Source organism: Dreissena polymorpha, chromosome 8, assembly GCF_020536995.1.
Source record: "Dreissena polymorpha isolate Duluth1 chromosome 8, UMN_Dpol_1.0, whole genome shotgun sequence".
Classification (NCBI taxonomy): Eukaryota; Metazoa; Mollusca; class Bivalvia; order Myida; family Dreissenidae; genus Dreissena; species Dreissena polymorpha.
The window spans coordinates 81385170-81406258 of NC_068362.1; the positions used below are offsets into that span (position 1 = coordinate 81385170).

General features: G+C 35.5%; 1 long non-coding RNA gene across 19 annotated transcripts; it reads right to left on the reverse strand.

Annotated features, from left to right (window-relative positions):
* Positions 1-3408: 3408 nt before the first annotated feature.
* Positions 3409-10495, reverse strand: LOC127841225 (uncharacterized). Of its 19 annotated transcripts, none has more exons than XR_008030798.1 (6): positions 8239-10005; positions 7945-8028; positions 7692-7779; positions 4190-7416; positions 3998-4057; positions 3409-3833 (listed from the first exon to the last, which is right to left on the reverse strand). It is a non-coding gene; the product is annotated as an uncharacterized LOC127841225 (long non-coding RNA). The 19 variants fall into 19 exon arrangements; XR_008030797.1 differs by having other exon boundaries at positions 4190-7527; XR_008030793.1 differs by having other exon boundaries at positions 4190-7165; positions 7340-7416; positions 7692-8028; positions 8239-10001.
* Positions 10496-21089: the final 10594 nt, after the last annotated feature.

The following is a 21089-nucleotide window of genomic DNA, read 5'->3' on the forward strand; positions in this document are numbered from 1 at the left end:
TGATATAAAAAATATATCAGGCAAGGTTATGTCAGGCAGATATCAATGCGGTGGTATGATAAAAGACTATATCAGTTGTAGACTTGGTATCTGAATTGAAAGCATGAAGAAAACAATGTGAAGTTCTGAATATTATATTCGTAATGAATCACACCAAAATGAACTCGTTTAAGCTATTTTTTATAGCGTCTTAAAGGCGATTTCCTGAACACATTTCGTCACGTCAGTAGGCATGAAGTGTACACTGCCAAGGAAGAAACGCATCAAAGAAACCTACTGTTAATTGCTTCACCAAAGTGGCAAATGAAATACCTTCCACGAAATGATACAAAAAGGTCGATAATAGTCCATTTGGCACCAGATTTCGCTGATTTCCAATTTGAGCGCGGTTAATGAAGACATAATTTATTAATCAGAGTTCAATTAAAACAACACTTGCTAGGCTGCTTGGTTGATTGCATTTTTTTTGCAGTTTAGAACCAGAATTCGTATCTTGTACTGATTTCTATGGCATTAGATGGTTTCTGGCTACATCCTTTCATCTCATGTGTAATGTAAGGTCACTATGTTGTGTTCAGTTTCTGACGTTCTATTGCCTCCAACAAACAGTCTTCGGTTGATTATTCGCAAGACCTAGACAAAAGTTATTTGTTTCCACTCACCCGAGGGTAACTATTTTTGTTGCCGACTTTCAATTTTTTTTTTATTCAATGTTGGCCTTTCGATCTTTTTTGCAACATCCGATTATATTCGCAAAGTAAATGTTAAATATAAAGTGGGGAAGAGTTTTGAAGCATTGCACGTGTTACAAAATCCAATATTTCGATGTTTTTTTGTTTTATACTTTCATACATAGGTTATACAATGTCATGTAAATATTGTAAAATACCGTATGTTTGTTGTTAAATGTTGCAATGTGTTACTTATTAAAGACATAGTTTTCAGAGAAATTTTGTCCATTTTAGTTTTATTGAACTATTTTTTTCGTTGACTTAGCTTAAAGATTTGATACACACAAAAGACCATGTAGTGCTTGGAACATGAAACTAATGGTTACAGCACTGACATAGCAACTCGAAATCGAGCCTATGGGTATTTGGTCCCGCGAAAAAATTAATTGCGTAGGAGTGTGAGTCATTTCAGCGTTGGATTGTTATTGCATGCCTATTATCAGCGAATGTTCAAGCTTTAAATATTGTTTTAACATAGAGCGGTCAATAGTTTCACTAAAAACGGATTAGGAAATTTTATCCTGTACGTTTCAATCATGCACTCAATGGAAATTCGTTGGTTCATTTCAATCGTGGATGTAGCAACTCAAAATCGAGCCTAGTGGCATTTGGTCCCGAGATTATATTGACTGTGTAAGAGTATGAATATTGCAACTGAGCAGCGAGTAGTATTCGTGTTATAACCAAAGCCGGGACTTGCACCCAGATTTCTTCTCCCTCGAAGAAGGAAAAGCGTTCTGCTTTGAACTACTGTGGTTGTATAAACACGTTTCATACAAGCTACATGATCAAGAGGTGTCACTCAGCGTTTGTACGGGCTTGTGACCGTTCTTTTCACAGCGAAATGAAAAGAGCCGCTTTACCACCTTGCGATATGCAATACGGACTAGCATAATAGCAAATATAGCAGTAACTTTTGTCATACATACATGAAGAAACATTGGCCTTTCGGCAATGGCTAAACCTCAGAAATCTCATTCAAATAGATATTTTTTTCACATCTTGCAGAAATGTTCTGTTGCATAATTTCTCAAAATATCCTAAATCAGATAATATACAATAACATGTGGACATCTGTTCCAGTATCTTGCAAGACGAATAACTATTTGTGGAGCTGTAACATAGCACAACCTTAGATATGTTACTGCCTTTCAACTGTGTTATTTTATCAAATATATTTCATTGATCAGACACGACAGATTTTCATTTCAACTTCACGTGAACAAAACACGTTCGTATCAAACTGCAAAATCGCATTGTAGTGTTTGCAGACCAGCTGCTGCTGAGAATTTTCTTCTACTATACGAATGTGCCTACATATCTGTTACATCAATGCATCATATACTAGTATTTTATCTTACAACCAAACCATAGCATTGAAGTAATACTGCTTTTCAAACAGCGCTTGTTAATATCAACCTAGGTAGCAAACTATGCGAACGAGTGTAGATTTGGCCAAGAGGCAAAAGTAGTTAATATCGCAAACTGTTATGTATATAGATTTTTTTCATCCATATTTTGTATTATGTGTGAAACAAAACTGCAAACTACTGTGTACACTCGAAAGCTTACAAACGAGATGATTGACCAGCGCTTGTCAATATCAACTCAAGTAGCTAACTATGCGATCGATTGTAGATTATATAGTGTGTTTTGTTCGTATATTCTACAAGCGCAATATAAAGCCTAAATACTGTTGAACGTTTGTGTTAATGTGTCTCATTGAAAGACAAGTTATACCAATAACGAGCCGTTGTACAAAATGTGTATGCAGTCAAAAGCGAGTAACTGCTTTAAGTTTACGAGTCACTCAATGTTAGTTTCAACACGAGTAGTTCGTAAGGCGCAATTAATGTTCAACGCAACATTGAGTAGCATAGTTTGTGTCCATATGGCGAATATCTTATAACGGTTAGTTGTTTATATAGTTTTTTTATCATTTCACCTCAAACTAAAGTTTGAAAGTTTTTTGCTTTGTACGATTGAAAGCTAGTGGTGTCACTCGGCGTTTTCACGGACTTGTGACCGTTCCTCTTGTCTGAGTACAAGAGAAGTCGCCTTCCCACCCCAGCCCTAGCAGACTTTGTGCATTGAAGCACTTAATAGAAATGTTATTGCTCGGTCATCGGTCAGGTTCGGTTAACGCGTGCCTGCGTTTCTGAGAGAGCCAGATTAAGATATTTCGTGTCACCGTACGAAAATACCATGGTGTCGCATAGCAAAGCACAGGCATGTCACCATGCGTGCCTACCACCCTTCCAACAGCGCAACAATGTGGTGTTGAAAGGATTCCCAGATAGTGTCGAAAGTATTGACGGTCATAACGGGGACGAGTTGCTTTATAGCGCCTCATTTCGTATTGACTTGCAACCCCGCCCTAGACCGCTACACAGCTAAATGGGCAGGACTCCATCTGACTATCAATCTCAGCGGTCATAGTTTTGAAAAGCGTCTGCTTGTTAATTGTTGGTATTTTGGTACTTGGAATCTCTTGTGCCCAAGTAGACTTAAAATTGGTTTTATAGATCATGCAATCATTAACTGGTTGGTAGTTCTAACAGTGCGTCAAAATAAGCACCGTGAAAACATTTTAGCACCGAAATACCGAGGTGTTTACCCCCAAGTGCTATCAGTGCGCTTCACACTTGTGGAGTCTTAAACCCCTCGGCCGCCCAAACACAGTTAATGACTGTTAATGTTTATTTTTTGTTTGATTTTGGTATTGCATAGTTTAAACACAAACACATACATCAATACATCAATATTGCTGGCCAGCGCAATAAAACAAGGAAAAAAAAGGTAGGAGAACAATCTCCTTTAGTTTTCATGTAAAAACATAAACATAAACATACACACTGTCAACACTTGCCACTTGCAACACCGAGTTCGTTTCAGTTCAGAATGTACACATTTTTCGATCGACACACATTCGCAATGTTACATGGATTCACAAAGATACATGGATTCACAAAGTTGCACTGATGTCCATACACGGGCCAATGTTCAAGTTATCGGTGCGATGGACCCACGGTTTTGTCGCAGCTATACGCCACACGTATGTATTGACTACTCGGTGTCCACATCAAGGTTTGGATATTGGCACTGAAAATAGAAAAGCAAATTGTGTTAAACAGTAAACGATGAAAGTAAACAGCCTGAAATGATAAAAACATGCATGTGTAATATACCATGTATCAAATAAAATAGTAAACACAAACTGCTAAAGAAAAACACACAACTCTACCAACTGTTTGACTGATACTTACTTTTTTGTATTGTGTTGCATGTTCAGGCGCCTTTCTGTCACTGCTCGTCTAGCAGTAGAGCTGAAATGAAATAGAAAGCATGATAAGAAACTTTCACTGTGTTTGTACAACTTACAATTTATGTGCACAATTTTGCATTTAAGTATAACATACAGTAAAACAATTTCAATCAATTGTTTAACTAATACTCACTTTTTTGTTGTGTTGTTTCCACAAAGGCGCCTTGTTGTCACTGCTCGCCTGGTAGTAAAGCTGACTCGTCAAGTAGTAGAGAACACTCGTCTAGCAGTAAAGCTGAAATGAAATCGAAAGCATGATTAGAAACTTTTGAATGTGTTTGTACAACTTAAAATTTATAAACACAATATTGAACTGTAACAGTAAACATGAAACAGATAACAATTTTACTTACCTATGTTGTCTTCGCTGAAATACAAAAGTCATGTTCATAGCAATCATAGCATATTTACACACAATGAATACAACTCAAAACTTTTAGTAAGAAACTCAGTACTTACTTTGTATTTTGTATCCAATCCCTCTGCTGGCAATCTTCTTCAGTCCACAATCGAGCTGAAATCAAGACTCAATGCATACATGTAAATTTTGCCAAATAACAAACAAAACTGTGAACCAAAACTTTAACTAAACAAAACTAACTTTTCAACTGTAATGGTACTCACCTCTGGCAACTGAAAACATACAGACATTTTGCATAGCACAATACATTTTTAGTTTGAAGATAAGAATGATTTATGAACATTTTACTTACACAAAGCATAAATATAAAAGACATGCTATGATGAAAAAAAAACTTTGTATACACAATTATACATAAAGAAACACAATCTACTTACCATTGCTGACCTGAAATTGAAAAAAGCACATTTTGTTTAGCAGAATACAAGTCATCAAAACAGTTCAATATGAAAATTAAAGAAAGTTTGTGTACTTACCACAGCCATACTGAAATGAAAAAGAAACACATTTTACAATGCAGAATACAGGTCATCAAAACAGTTCAATATGAAAATTAAAGAAAGTTAGTGTACTTACCACAGCCACACTGAAATGTAAAAAACATTAAGCATTGCATAGCAGTATACAAGTCATCAAAACAGTTAAATATAAAAATTAAAGAAGGCAATTGTACTTACCACAGCCATACTGAAATGAAAAAAACATTTAGCAATGCATAATAATCAAGACTTACCTAGCTGATCTTGAATCATTCTCTGTTTCTCAACTTCTCAGTAGTCCAAAAGCCTGCTCTGTAACGACCCACCATTCCAATCTGAAAAATAGTTAAGCATAACAAAGCACAAAACAAACCAAAAGAATAGTTTACTTACCTCATATTTTGTGCAGGTTTTCAACAGCCAATTTTCTTCTTGAAACCTGTATTCGTCTCTTTTTTGACCCACTGTGGAACAGTCACAGCAATGTAAGTCTGAAACATAGAATGGCATAACAACATTACATACAAACCAGTATATTTGTTTTGACTTACCTCGTGGCTAGAGTCGAGACACAGCTGCTGAATTTCTTTTCTGTCACAAGCTGTCAAAACATCTCTGCAACATCTCTGCAATTGAAACCTTCAAACAGAGTAAAACAGAGAAACATTTTGTATACAATATAGTAAACACTTACCTTGTTATAGGCCTGAGTTGCAGCAGTGATTCTTTCTTGAAATCTTCTTCTTTTGCATCACTGCATGAGAGACCTGAAAAATAGCATGCAGTGCAAAACACATGAGTTAAATTAAACCAAAATTTTGTTTCTACTTACCTTGCTTCTGTAGAGTTGAATCACAGTAGTAGAATTCCTTCTTCAAACACATTTTTCTGTCTACACCAGAAACTTGAATCTGAAACAGAAAAAAGCATCACATCAAATTGTACAACTCAAGTGCATTCATTCAATGCTTACCTACTTTCTGTTGAGTTGTTTCACAGCAGCTGAAATCCTTATTCACTGTTGGCACTGCTATGAGACCATTTCTGCATGTGAAATCTGAAACAGAGCAAAGCAAAGTATGCATGGTAAAAATCAAACAAACAATTGTAACACTTACCCTGTTTGCAAGTCCCATTCACTTTCTCAGCAATGTTCCTCTTCTTGAATCGTCTTCGTCGCTTACTACAAGTACACCTGAAACATAGCATGCACAAAACATACCATATAAAAACAAAATACAAGTGTTCATACTAAAATGAAACACACTTACCTTTCTGCTTTGCTCAGCTCTGTTCGACTGTCAACTCTTCATGTCATGTCGTATCTGAAACGAACTAAATCAAAACATGCATAGCACACTATCATTGATAAAATATTGAAACAATTGTATGCTTCATAGCTGTGTTTTTTCCACTTTACATCACAGACAACTGGCGATCACAAAAGTAAAGACATTTTTGTTCTACTCAAACATTAAGCTCACATTCACAAACACCGACCGACAGAGTTTTGTATAGAGTGCTAATACCTAAAACTGTACAAAAAGAATCGACATCAGTTTTCATTCATCATCGTTTATTGAGACAAATTAATACTACAATACTTACCACAGCTCCCTGAAATGAAATAGAAATGTTAACAGCATGCAAACAAATGTTAACCAATATCAAATCATCTATAGTAAATATCAACAAAAGCATTTTGATACACATAGTAAGTGTTCACCATCATAGTACATCATCAGTTAGTTCGACATCCCACGGTTGCTCAAGTGTAAGTACTGGCTAGCATTTACCCTTTTCAGTAAACCGTCACACATCAGCATTTTTAGACACAAGTACTGATAGATTCTACCCTTGCTATCATCTTTCACAGACTTCTATGAGTACACAACTGAAAAATATAAAACGTTTGTACTCACTGTTTGGCAGATCCAAGAAACACGTCTGTTCTGCTTGCCATCTGGACATCAACTGAAACAAAACATCTGGAAACACACATACATGTAAAACGTTTTTGAACATAAACCAACACAGATCAAACTTGAATTATCCATCTGTACATGACACACATAAAAAATAGCATAAGTTTACCATCACATTACAGCAGTACAAATTAAAACAAAAAATTGATCGACTTACCTTGCTTCTGTAGAGTTGAGTAACAGACGTGGAAATCTTCTTCCATGTGTAAACCAGTGACTCGAATCTGAAATAAAGTAAAGAACACATTGTACAATTCAAATCAATGAATTAAAACTTACCTTACTTTTGATGAATTGTGTTTCAGCAGTTGAGATCCTGTTTAATTTCTGCATGTGAAATCTGAAACAGAGCAAAGCACGCATGTTACAAATTAAACAAACACAAGTGTTACACTTACCCTGTTTGCAAGTCCCAATCACTGTCTCAACAATGTTCCTCTTCTTGATTCGTCTTCGTCGCTGTCAGCAAGTACACCTGAAACATAAAAGCATGCACAAAACATCCCATATAACAACTATTTTGTACTTACCATATGACTGCTTTTCTGTTCAGGTCAGCTTGAAAACCCATCACTGCCATCAGCATCTGAAAAATAGTACATCACAAACAAACAAACAAACATAACATATCATAAAAACAGTTTAACACAACAGATATGAGAGCTCTCGCAACCACGTCTGTTCTGTTCGACTGTCCAAAAGCAAGTGACAGTACTTCAATTCACTAACATTGAGAAATTCTAAACTTACCTTCAAGGCTTGTTGAGTAGCTCCAAAAACAAGACTGCTTGGCTCCACTGTTCACTCCAACTGTCATATCATCACTGGATAAGCACTCCTGAAATGTATTAAAACAAAACATGCATAGAACAAACATTCAGTCAAAAGTACTTACCTTTCACTTTGTCACTGCCCTGTGCTCAACTCCAGTCAGCATGACATCTCTGCTTGAAAGTCTGAAACATATAAAAACATGCAATGCAAAACAAACATAGTTACTTACCTTCTAGCATATTGTTGGAGCTCCAGAAAACACGACTGTTCACTCCAGCTGCCAGACTTGAACTGCCAGCACACATCTGAAAATCTGAACAAAGCATTCATGTTCATACTTTACTAGCCGTACAATTAAAGTTACTGACATACTCATCATCCAAAATAGAGTACACGAAAAGCTAGCTAGGTTTACCTCTGTTCATGTGTTATACACCAAATGAAACCATGATGATAAAGTAACTCACTTTATCTCTTCTTTTGTCAAAATACAAGTGTTCATAGTGGAATGAAACAGACTTACCTTTTCATTTCCCAGCTCTGTTCAAATCATGTCAGGTTTTCATCTCATGTCAAATCTGAAACGAACTAAATCAAAACATGCATAGTATACAATCATTGATAAAATTTCGAAACATCTGTATGCTTCATAGCTCTGTGTATTTTCACTTTACAGATCACGGACAGCTGGCGACCACAAAAGCGAAAACATTTTTGTACTACTCAAACATTGCTGTATTAAGCTCACACTCATGAACACCAACCGACAGAGTTGCTATAGACTTATAATCCCTAAAACTGTACAATAAGAATCAAAAGCAGTTTTCAGTCATAATCTTTTATTGAATTCTATACATATGCACTACAATCTACAGTACTCACCACAGCACCCTGAAATGAAATAGAAATGTTACAGCATGCAAATACAATTTAAGCAATATCATATCATTCATCTAATATGTTTGCAATCATTGTTCAATCATATGTTCGTTTCCCCAAAGTAGCTCATGTTCTGTTCCACCATCATACACCATCATCGCTAATCACAACATATCGACACTATATCAGTACTGAGTAGATTCTAATTTCTACCCAACGCATTACACTTCTATACAAGTAAACCTGTACAAAACGAATCAAAATCAGTTTTCATTCATCATGATTTATTGAAACAAATTTATACTACAATACTCACCACAGCCCCCTGAAATGGAATAGAAATGTTACAGCATGCAAATACAATTTAATCAATATCATACATATCAACAAAAGCGATTCAATACATTGTCATTTAATATTTTTGCAACATTTTTCCATCATATGTTCGCTTCCTCAAAATAGCTCAATGAATATTCTGTTCCACCATCATCCACTATTATCGCTCATCACAACATATCGACACTGTATCAGCACTGAGTAATTTCTACCCAACACATTACAACCATCATACATCATCACGCAACTTGTAAACAGTAAAACGAAAAAAATTTGTACTCACGTTTTTTGTAGACAGCAGCTCGATGAACACGTCCGCACAGCTCGACATCTGAACCTCAACTGACAGTCAATCGCTTGACACCACAACATAAATTTAATTATTCACAACAGTCAGGGCTTAAAAAAACACGTCCGATCAGTCCGATGTCAAAACTTAAAGTGAAGTCAAGTCGTTCAAAAAAATTAATGTAAGTCAAACATTTCATATATAACGCTCACAAAAGTTCGTTGTCAGTCAATACTAAACGTTCAAAAGTTAACATCGCATAAGAGTATGATTTCATTTCACAACTCAAGTCAAAGTCAAGTTGTTATCTCATAACAATAACCTAACACTACAGTCATCCAGTCATTCAACAACCTGAGTACCAAGTCGCTATTCTATAACGCGAAGTCAATTTTACTCTCAAAGTACAAGTCAGTAAAACTCAAAACTTTTCATCAATAGTCAGAGCTCACGAAAGTACGTCCGTCTTCGTCAACGTTCAAAAGTCAACTGAAACTTTTTAATCGTAAAAATATTTCAAAGTCAAATTTTTTTCAGAGCTCACAAAAACAAGTCTGTCTTTGTCAAAGACCATCAGTCAACTAAGATTCTGTCGTAGTAAAAAAAATTTAAAAGTCAAAACTTTTTTCAGAGCGCTTTAAAAACACGTCCGTATTGGTCAATGTCCAAGCCGCAACTGAGCGTTTTTTACCCGCGCAGTTCAAATTATAATTAGGTCACGACGTCGAGAGCTTCGAAAAACACGTCCGAACCCTTCAACGACCAAACGAAGAATGACAGAAAAGCACATGGAAAATGTTTATTCTTCATGATTTGAGTTACGATCGAATGTGTATTTGATGACAAATCTAAAAATCATACTTACCATGCAAAAATCCTACAAATATTGACTTTGTGATGATATTTTTTCATGACCATACAAGCCGAAATATTCACACTCACAGCTTAAATGGGCATAAAAATTGATAAGCACGAGTCCGTACAATCCATCCAGTATTTCCTTCGAGTTAAAGCAAATCCATGGTCTTTAGGTCTCAAATTTTGTTATGAGGCGTACTCAACGCAGATTTTTATAGTCAATGTTAAAACGACAAAAGGCGAGTATATAAAAAAATCTAGTCAAACATAGATTTACTAACCTATCATTCTGAAATAATCCTAGATCATATCAAATATGTGAGTAATCCATCAAAATATTTATTACTGAACATTTAACATCAGCACAAAATATTCCCGTATACCCATTTAGTTTTCTACATAGCCTGAACAATTCAATATTTATTTTCAATTCCGAGAACTCAAATGTTTTCATGACGTTCGACTGACGAAAGCAGCTCGATATGATTTCGCACTAACTTTATTAAAGAGCAACTATCGCGCTGTGATTTTTTCAACTGTGTTTTGTGATTTGTACTAGTACAACGAAGATATAGAAAATAAATATCAAACCACATATATCAAAATGTTCAGCACACTGGCGCCTACACAATGATATACAAATAGTATGGTTATGTGTACAATTGTTCTTGAAATTTGAAATATCGAGAAAATTTGCGTTAAAATCAAAATTTCATAACTCGCGCGTTCGATTTTGTATACACAAATAGTACCAGTATGAGCGCATCGAAATTTCGGTTCATCTGGTGAAAATTTTATGGAATTTGGACAACTGGTTCTATAGATATTGCACTTAAACCACTGTCAAAGAAACACAATTTTCTATCGTCGATATGTAAACACCCCTTTAAGTTGAAAGATGAGTTTTATTGAAATGACGTCGTCGATTTGCACTGACAACGAAGGGTCAAAATTACGATTCATGAAATGTGTGTTTGTTGTGATATGGTTTTTCTGCCCGTATAACTGCAGCGTTTTACAAAAACATCAAGTATGTTACACCAAAATGCACAGAAATAAATTCCCCATCGCATGATGCAAATATTACTGTATCATATTGCGAAATGAAAATCTTTTCTTCATATCAACCCAAGTTTTACCAATAAACAGAAATTTTGACATATATCCACTTATCTACTTGCAAAATATTTAAACTCTTATTGTTCCTGTTTATTTGCTGGTTATGATTGTGAAAATTTCATCGAAATGCGTTCACGCGTTAATGTGACAGTTAACATAAACCGCTTCGATACAAACACAGTTTTATCAACTATTCGCTATCTAACGACGTTCGGTTTAACTCTACTGAAAAGTTCAAAATGACGATAAGTGCAAATGCGTTTTGTCGAAGTAGTTTCCTTGTGATCAGACTTATTGTGGAATATCATATATCAAAATGCGCAGAACAGAATTCCCTATCGAATGGTATCAATTGTTATGTACTTGTATTGAATGGGAATTTTTTTCCTTGTCAGCGAAGTGATTTTCATGCGAAAAACTAAGAATTTCTACTTAATGCGAATATGTTAGCAAAAAATGATCCCCACAAAACTTGTTGCTATTAACACGTTTCATATTAATGCGAAAATTTTTGGTAGATCGGTCAACTATTTGAAGAGAAAACACGACCTCAACTTTTTCGTATAGTGCATTTCGCTGTAGATCTACACTTTAACAGATTCAATGAGATGACGTTGTATGTTATGAAGAATTTATCAAAGGCGTGTTTTAAGCAAAATGGTTTTCGGTCAATATTGAAGCCAATTTTCAACACACTATCGAGTATGTGGTATCAAAATGCGCAGAATTAAATTCTGTACAAGCAGATGTTCAAATCACCCCAATATCAATGAGTACAAAAAAGTTTTCTATTCACCGACTCGTTTTCAAATCAAACATCTGCGATTTTAACACACACGCATAAATGCTAGGGGAAATTTATCAGCGTATAATTTATAGCTAATATCTCACTGAACAAGATGATACAAATAGCATGGTTTTATCTCAAGTGGTTGGGAAGAAACGCGAAGTTAAACTTTGTACGAAATCACTGTTCTATTCGCAGAGTTTTCGACGTTGAGTCAAAATGTAAAGTTAAAGACAGAAATGCGTTTAGTACGAAATCGTTATCGCACTGTATTTTTGTTGTGTTTAGAATTACAGTAAAGTGTAATACATCAAAATGCGTGGAATCGAATGTCCTACAAGCTAATACCAAAATAACGATAAATGCTCTTAACACGAAAAAGTTTTCTTGTTAGCGAGTTTTGCAAAGTAGTATATCTGACACAATGAGTCGTGTGAGAACAATATAGGCGAAACAAAAATTGTAGCTATCATATGATGCAATACTGTGGTGAAAAAATCATCTAAATATCAAGAGACGCTATCGAGCAAATTGAGTTAAACCGATGTAACTTAACATCTTGTTTCGTTTGTTTACATGGATAAAAGACGACGTTGTAAAAATCTAAAGTTAAAGACAGAAATGCGTTTAGTACGAAATCGTTATTGCACTGTATTGTTTGTGTGTTTAGACAGACGTTTAAGTGTAATACATCAAAATGCGTGGAATTGAATTTCCTACAAAATCATACCAAAATGAAGATAAATGCTCTTAACACGAAAAAGTTTTCTTCTTAGCGAATTTTGCAAAATTGAATATCTGACACAATGAGTCGTGTGAGAACAATATAGGCGAGACAAAAATTGTAGCTATCATATGATAGAATATTGTGGTGAACATTTCATCTGGATATTATGAGTGGTTTCAAAGAAAATTGACTTAAACCTCATTGTAAGATATTGCACCCAAGCCAAGGTTGTTTACATGGATAGAAATGACGTTCGATCTACAGTACATGTTTCGTGCTTTAAAAAGTGAATTCGTGATTATAGGCAAAATGGTTTTCGGCTAGTCTTGATCAAGCGATACAATAAACATACACGCATGTCATATCAAAATATTCGGAATGAAATTTTCTATAAGATGATATCAGTTTTGTTTCAAAAAGCGATAGGATGAAAAAGTTTTCTTGTTGCGAACGTTTTCAACGTGATTTTTATCTCATAAGCATGTATGTTGGAACAAAAATTACAATAGAAAAGTTGTAGCTAACAATAAGCTGGGCATTGTACTTTAAATTTGATAGTGATGACTTGAACAGTTCCGAAGAAATTTGACTTAAACCTCGGTGTACGATATTTACCCAAGGTTGTTTACATGAAGCGAAATGACGTACTACATGTAATGAATTTTTGCGCGATGCCGATTTAAACAAAACGATCAATGTTGCGTTTAACTTTCTACGTGCTAAATCGAAATGTTTCACATACATACAAAGTGTTATACACCAAATTCTTCAGAAAACAATTTCCTATTCAGCGGTACATATTGTGTTTATGAAAACGAAAAGGCAAAAAAGTTTTCTTCATACTAAAGATTTCGGACAGATATTTTACATAGAGGCATATATTTCAGAACAAACCAATCAGTACTTATTTGAAGCATATAGCCATCTGTTTAATGTACTGAAAATTTCATATTGATATTTTAAGTGGTTTCAAAGAAAATGCACTTAAACCTCGTTGTACGATATTTCACCAAGGTTGTTTACTTACAGCGAAACGACGTACTGCATTTTATGAATTTAACCTCCAGGTTAAGAAAACTAGAAGTGTTGCGCGTGAGTTAATGTTGATAAAACCTACGCGATTCACAAACATACAAAGTGTTATACACAAAATCATTCAGAAAAAAAATCTCTACTCGACGGTACATATTTAGTTTCTTTAAACGAATAGGCAAAAAAGATTTTTTCTTAAAGGCTTTCAAAAATTCGCATTTTTGTCCAAGAAGCATTAACAAAAGAATACAACGTATGGAACAATCATTGTGGAGCTTTCTTAGTTGAATATCATAGTTAAAATTTGATCCCAATATCTGCAGTGGTTTTTGATAAATTTACATTTAAACTTTCTCGCAAATACTCATCTATCTGTGTACTTTACTGTGAAATGACGTTCGATATTATTTGCACTTGATGACCTCGCTGTACTGGGTGTAATTTCTCGTGCGATGCTGGTAGATATTTGATGAAGTATTGGATTGGAAATTTTAGCGTTGTGAAATTATTACAGCAAAAAGTTGTACTAGCGAGATATTGTGATTTGAAAAATACTCCACTGCACTGTTGCGTTTAAAAATTGATCATAGTACATTTCGCAAAAATATTCATACAAGTTCATATCAAATAACAGCTGATATCAAATCAAATATTGACTTCATATCAAATATTGACTCATTTTTCACACACACAATTTTGTTTTGTCGAGATGAAGAATTGCGAATGAGCAAAATACTCATTAAGCGTATAAGGCTTGAATTTTCACAAGTGCATAAGCTTTGTCGAAACTTGTGAAACGTATCGAGTACTTGAGTTAAATATTTTCTGCGTACTTTTGTTGTAACATTCGATGTTTTGTATTCGAGTAGTATCAGGGCAACATTTGGTATATGAATAACGAAATCGGGTCGCCTGTTCTGAATTGTTACTTCGTACTTTATGTACAACCGACATTCATCGCGTAATGTGGGAAATGTCTTTCTGAAGTACTGACCTAATTCGCTAACGTACGTTTGATCAAAATCTTTCAGACATGCAACTTTGCTCAGCGCTTTTCTCAAATATGAGTGTCGACATCTACCACGCGTAAAAAATTTGCTATTCATCTTTATCAAGGACTTTGGTATGTAAGCGCTATGCTTTGTCTATATACTGAAAACGCACCAGCCCGTTGGGTATATAAAGCGACACGGACAGGTATGGTCATCATTCTTGATTTGAGACTCCAAGAGAGAACATTGACTCGAAATCATGCCGAAATACGCAAACCGACTGCCAAAGTTCGAGGACACAGACGCTGCTAGTGGTAGTAGCGAAACGACTGGCAAGGGAAAGCGACATGCTACAAAGCCATACACTCGACCAGAACAATCGGCGTCAATTGATCTAAAGTCGTTCGGCTATCAACTGAACAGACTTGGAAGTCAGGTTACAGCGTTTGTGAACAGCAGCGACTACGCTATGTCAAAGGAAGGTCGCGATGTCTGCAAGAAAATGGTATCGTGTATTCAAAAGGCTTCATCTTATCAGCGAGAAGCGAGCGAACATTTGATTAATGATCAAGAGCGTTTCTTCGAGGATGAGTGGTCTAAACGCGAACGCGCGCTAAAAGAGCAGCATGAACTCGAAACCGATAGGATAATATCGCAGCTCCTATTTGAAAAAGAGCAGGCTTTGGATTCGCAAAGAAGAAAACTTATTGACGAGAAAGAAGAGGCTATTCGATTATTGAAAACGTGTACCATATGCTACGATGAGGAAAAAAACAGTACCTTGACAAAGTGTGGGCACACTTTTTGTGAAAACTGCTGCCTGATGATGTTCGATGGAGACTGCGCTATGTGTCGAGCTGACGTTACTGGCTGGGTGCGAATGCTTTTCACTGATTAGATGTTTTGACTGTATTCATATGCTTGTTTGTTTGTTGTTAAATAAAATGTTGAAATGCATATGATGTGTATGTTGTTAGTCGAGCAGGTTAGATATAGTTTGATTGTATAGTGGAATAACGTTGAGCTTACGAACAATGTCGTATCGAATTGCGATGGATCAAAATACTTGATCAGACAATATCTGACATTACGCTCATTTCTATGCATGAACGAGAAACTTGCATACAGCGTCACAATTTCATATTCACGTTGACCTTGATCATATTGTGGAATCTAGCATCTTGTTGCATCAACATTTTTCGCAATGTGCAGCAAAATAAGAAACAAATAATATAACTCAAAATTTTACGATAAAAAGCCAGTCTTTTGACAAACTCAATCATTCTCGTGTGATTAGCAAAGCGACATGGCCTCCAAACAACTTACAAATACTGGTGTTCAGTTAGGTGATGAAACTCATCCATTGAATTCAACATCCAGTGAGATCATACAAAAGAATCCAATTTTGTACTCACTTCTCACAATGAGTGACGAAGAATTTAACACAGAATATCGATCGCGAGAAAACGATGCAGCTGCTAATTTCAAGGCTCAGTCATCACAGCACAGTTCCAACGACTCAACAAGTTCGACTAGTACAAAGACTTCGAATAAACGCAAAGCTATGGCTAATTTTGACGATCAAAGTATCAAAAGACATAAAGACTCACGAAATGCAAAACTAGACGCTATTACAACTCAAAATAAGAAGACTGACTTTGTAGATGAGTATTTAAAAAAACAACAGTTAATAAAATCGTCGCACGGCAAAGCTCAGATAAGAATCAACAATCTCAAAAAAGTATTGCTGATGCTAAAATCTGAAGAAAGTACCATTGAAAATTCAAGCCAAAACTCTTTCCTTGGACATGCGACAACGCATATTTCGAAAGTTATTGAAAGTATATCTAGCGAATTACAGAGCAGTGGCGAAATCGACTCGTGCAGAGTTTGTAAAAATGAAGACAATCCACCAACAATTATAAGCAAGACGTGCGGGCACGGATTCTGCTGTATGAACTGCATAGTAAAGTATTTTGAATACGTTTACAACAAAAATTCTGGGCAATTGATTTGTCTGAAATGCAAACATCAATACGATAAGAATGCAACATGTCAAATTGGTTCTCGCTATGGCATTATTGGTTGATACATATAATGAATAAAATGTATAGAACCTTACAACGTGTTTTGTTTTACATGATGCTTGTAAAAATTGTTACCGTATATGCTTATACAGCTACAAGGTCATGTTTACCTTGAGCACTTGTTCGAACTTGACTTCACATCAACAAACGTTATTATGCAACAATCTTTGTAACTTCAAGGTCATGTTAACCTTAAAAAAATTGGAAATGAAAAGTCTCATCAACAAACATATTGATTCTTTCTGCTTTTTGATAACAAGAAGGTCATCAAAACCTTCACAAGCATCGACACTGAAACAAGAGTGTAGATGCACTAAGATGCTTTGTAGAGAGAGGAACGTCAAGGTCATTTTGCATCAGACCTGTTATGAGGGCTGTATACTTAAATTCTCATACTTTCTTCTATAGATATGAATCTGAACCAATAACTAACTTGTGGTTGTACTTGCTAGCTTACACATTCACAAACATTGACACTGAAACAAGACAGTAGATGCACTTAGATTACATGAATTTGTAGACAGATGAATGTCAAGGTCATTTTGTATCAAGCTGTTATGTAGGCCGTGTACTTAAATTCTCATACTTTCTTCTATAGATATGAATCTGAACCACGAATTGGATTGTGGTTGTGCTTGCTAACTCGCACACACTGTAAATTGCGTTCAGTGATTTCTCAGTGAACTCATATCAGAGCTAGGACTTGAACCTAGATTTCCTTCTGCGAGAGAAGGCGTTCTTCCTTGAACCACTCTGATTATATAAACTGATCATCACTGAGCACATAACACAAACAATAAGTTTTGTGGCCAGACATGAACGTGCTGACAAATAAACATGCTTTCGAAATTGCCTTTTATACTTTTTTCTCATCATTTGCTTCATACCTGCTATGTTAGATGTGTACTAAAATTGTCAAATATTCTTCTATAGTCATTAATACAAAAAAATCTGAACCAAGAACTGACTTGTGGTTGTGCTTGCTAGCTTACACACATAGTTACCTTCACAAATATTGACACTGAAACAAGACAGCAGATGCACTTAGATCACATGAATTTGTAGACAGATGAATGTCAAGGTCATTTTGTATCAAGCTGTTATGTAGGCCGTGTACTTAAATTTCCATGAACTGATCATTACTGCACAACAAACACACACCACACAATGAGTTTGATGGCCAGACATGAATGTTCTGACAAAAAAGCCTGCTTTCAAAATTGCAGTTAAATACTTTTTTCTCATCATTTGCATCATACCTGTTATGTGGGCTGAATACTAAAATTTTCATATATTTGTCTATAGTTATGAAATCTGAAGCAAGAGTGCAGATGCACTTAGATTCTTTGAAGACAGATGAATGTCAAGGGATGATAACAGTAAACAAAATATTGCAAATGAAAGCTCTAATCAACAGAACCAGATTCCTTACCGTTGGGTTCTTGGGTACTACAAGGTCATAATAAGCTCCATGAATATTGAAACTAAAACAAGAGTGCAGATGCACTTAGATGCTTTGTAGACAAGAGAATGTAAAGGTCATTTTGCAACAGACTTGTTATGTAAATGTAGGCTATATGTCCTTAAATTTTCATATTTTCTTCTTAAGATATGAATCTGAACCAAGAATTGGATTGTGGTTATGCTTGCTAGCTTACACACACTGAAATATGCGTTCGGAATGGCAATCTCTTTTTGCATCAGACCAGTTATGAGAGTCATGTATAAAAATTCTCATATACTCTACTATAGACACGAATAAAACAAATCTGAACCAAGAACTGACTTGTGGTTGTGCTTGCTAGCTTACACACATAGTTACCTTCACAAATATTGACACTGAAACAAGACAGCAGATGCACTTAGATTCTTTGTAGACAGATGAATGTCAAGGTCATTTTGTCTCAGATCTGTTATGAGGGCTGTGTACTTAAATTCTCATACTTTCTTTTATAGATATGACTCTGAACCAAGAAATGACTAGCTAGCTCACACCGATAATAACCTTAACAAACATTGACACTGAAACAAGAGTGCAGATTCACTTAGATTACATGTAAACAGATGAATGTCAAGGTCATTTTGCATTGAACTTGTTATGCAGGCTGTGTACTAAAATGCTCATATACTCTACTATAGTCATTAAAACAAAAACCATCTGAACCAAGACATGGCTTGTGGTTGTGCTTGCTAGCTCACACACAAACTCATATCAGAACTAGGGCTTGAACCTAGATTTCCTTCTGCGAGAGAAGGCGTTCTTCATTGAACCAAAATTGCTTTTATATACTTTTTTCTCATCATTTGCATTATACCTGTTATGTGGGCTGAATACTAAAATTTTCATATATTTGTCTATAGTCATTAATACACAAAAAATCTGAACCAAGAATTGGCTTGTGGCTTTCAAGCTCACACCCATAATAACCTTCACCAATATTGACACTGAAACAAGACAGCAGATGCACTTAGATACCATGTAGACAGTTGAATGTCAAGGTCATTTCGCATAAGGTTGTCATGTAAGCCAAGTACTTAAATTTTCATATATCATACTATACCTATGAATAAAAAGAAATCTGAAAACAAAAATTAGCTTGTGGTTGTGCTTGCAAGGTCACACACACACTGTAATATGCGCTCGGAATGGCAATCTCTTTTTGTACCAGACCAGTTATGTAAGCCGAGTATGAAAATTCTCATCTTCTTAATCATATAGACGACTAAAACAAATCTGCACAAAAAATTGACTTGTGGTTGTGCTTGCTAGCTCAAGCAGACACTGTAAATTGCATTCAGTGATTTCTCAAATCATATCAGAGCTAGGACTTGAACCTAGATCTCCTTCTGCAAGAGAAGGCGTTCTTCCTTGAACCACTCTGAGAATATGAACTGAACATCACTTCACACATAACACACACAATGAGTTTTGTGGCCAGACATAAATGTGCTGACAAAAAACCATGCTTTCAAAATAACCTGTATATACTTTTTTTCTCATAATTTGCATCATACCTGCTATGTTGGATGTGTACTAAAATTGTCAAATATTCTTCTATAGATATCAATCTGAACCAAAAACTGACTTGTGGTTGTGCTTGCTAGCTCACACACACTGTAAGATGCCTTTCAAATATTGACACTGAAACAAGACAGCAGATGCACTTAGATTACATGTATTTGTAGACAGATGAATGTCAAGGTCATTTTGCATTAGGCTGTTATGTAGGCTGTGTATCAAAATTATCATATCTTCTCTTATAGACATGAAGAGACAAAATCTGAACAAAAAACTGACTTGTGGTTGTGCTTGCTAGCTCAAGCAGACACTGTTAGATGCGCTAAGTGAATGACTGAATCACTGCACAACAAACACACACAATGAGTTTTGTGGACAGACATGAATGTGCTGACAGAAAACCATATTTTTCTAAATTGCATTTATATACTTTTTTTCTCATCATTTGCATCAGAAATCTTATGAGAGCCATGTATAAAAATTCTCATATTCTTATCCATATGCATGAATAAACCAAATCTGAACCAAAACATGGCTTGTGGTTGTGCTCGCTAGCTCAAGCAGACACTGTTAGATGCGCTTTGTGAATGACTGAATCACTGCACAACAAACACACACAATGAGTTTTGTGGACAGACATGAATGTGCTGACAAAAAACCATATTTTTCTAAAAAGCATTTATATACTTTTTTTCTAAGCATTTGAATGAGACCAGTTATGAGAGCCATGTATCAAAATGTTCAAATATTCTCTTATGGACCTCAATAAAACAAATCTGAACCAAAACATGGCTTGTGGTTGTGCTTGCTAGCTCAAGCAGACACTGTTAGATGCGCTTTGTGAATGACTGAATCACTGCACACCAAACACACACAATGAGTTTTGTGGCCAGACATGAATGAGATGACAGAAAAGCATGCTTTCGAAATGGGCTTTTAATACTTTTTTCTCAACAATAGCATCAAACCTGTTATGCAGGCTGAGTACTAAAATGTTTATACTTTCTTTTATTGATATGGATAAAAAATCTGAAGCAAGAGTGCAGAAGACAGATGAATGTCGAGGTCATGATAACCGTAAAAAAATATTGGAAATGAAAACTCTAATCAACAGAACCAGATTCCTTTCAGTTGGGTTCTTGGGTACTACAAGGTCATAATAAGCTCCATGAATATTGAAACTGAATCAAGAGTGCAGATGCACTTAGATGCTTTGTAGACAAGGGAATGTAAAGGTCATTTTGCAACA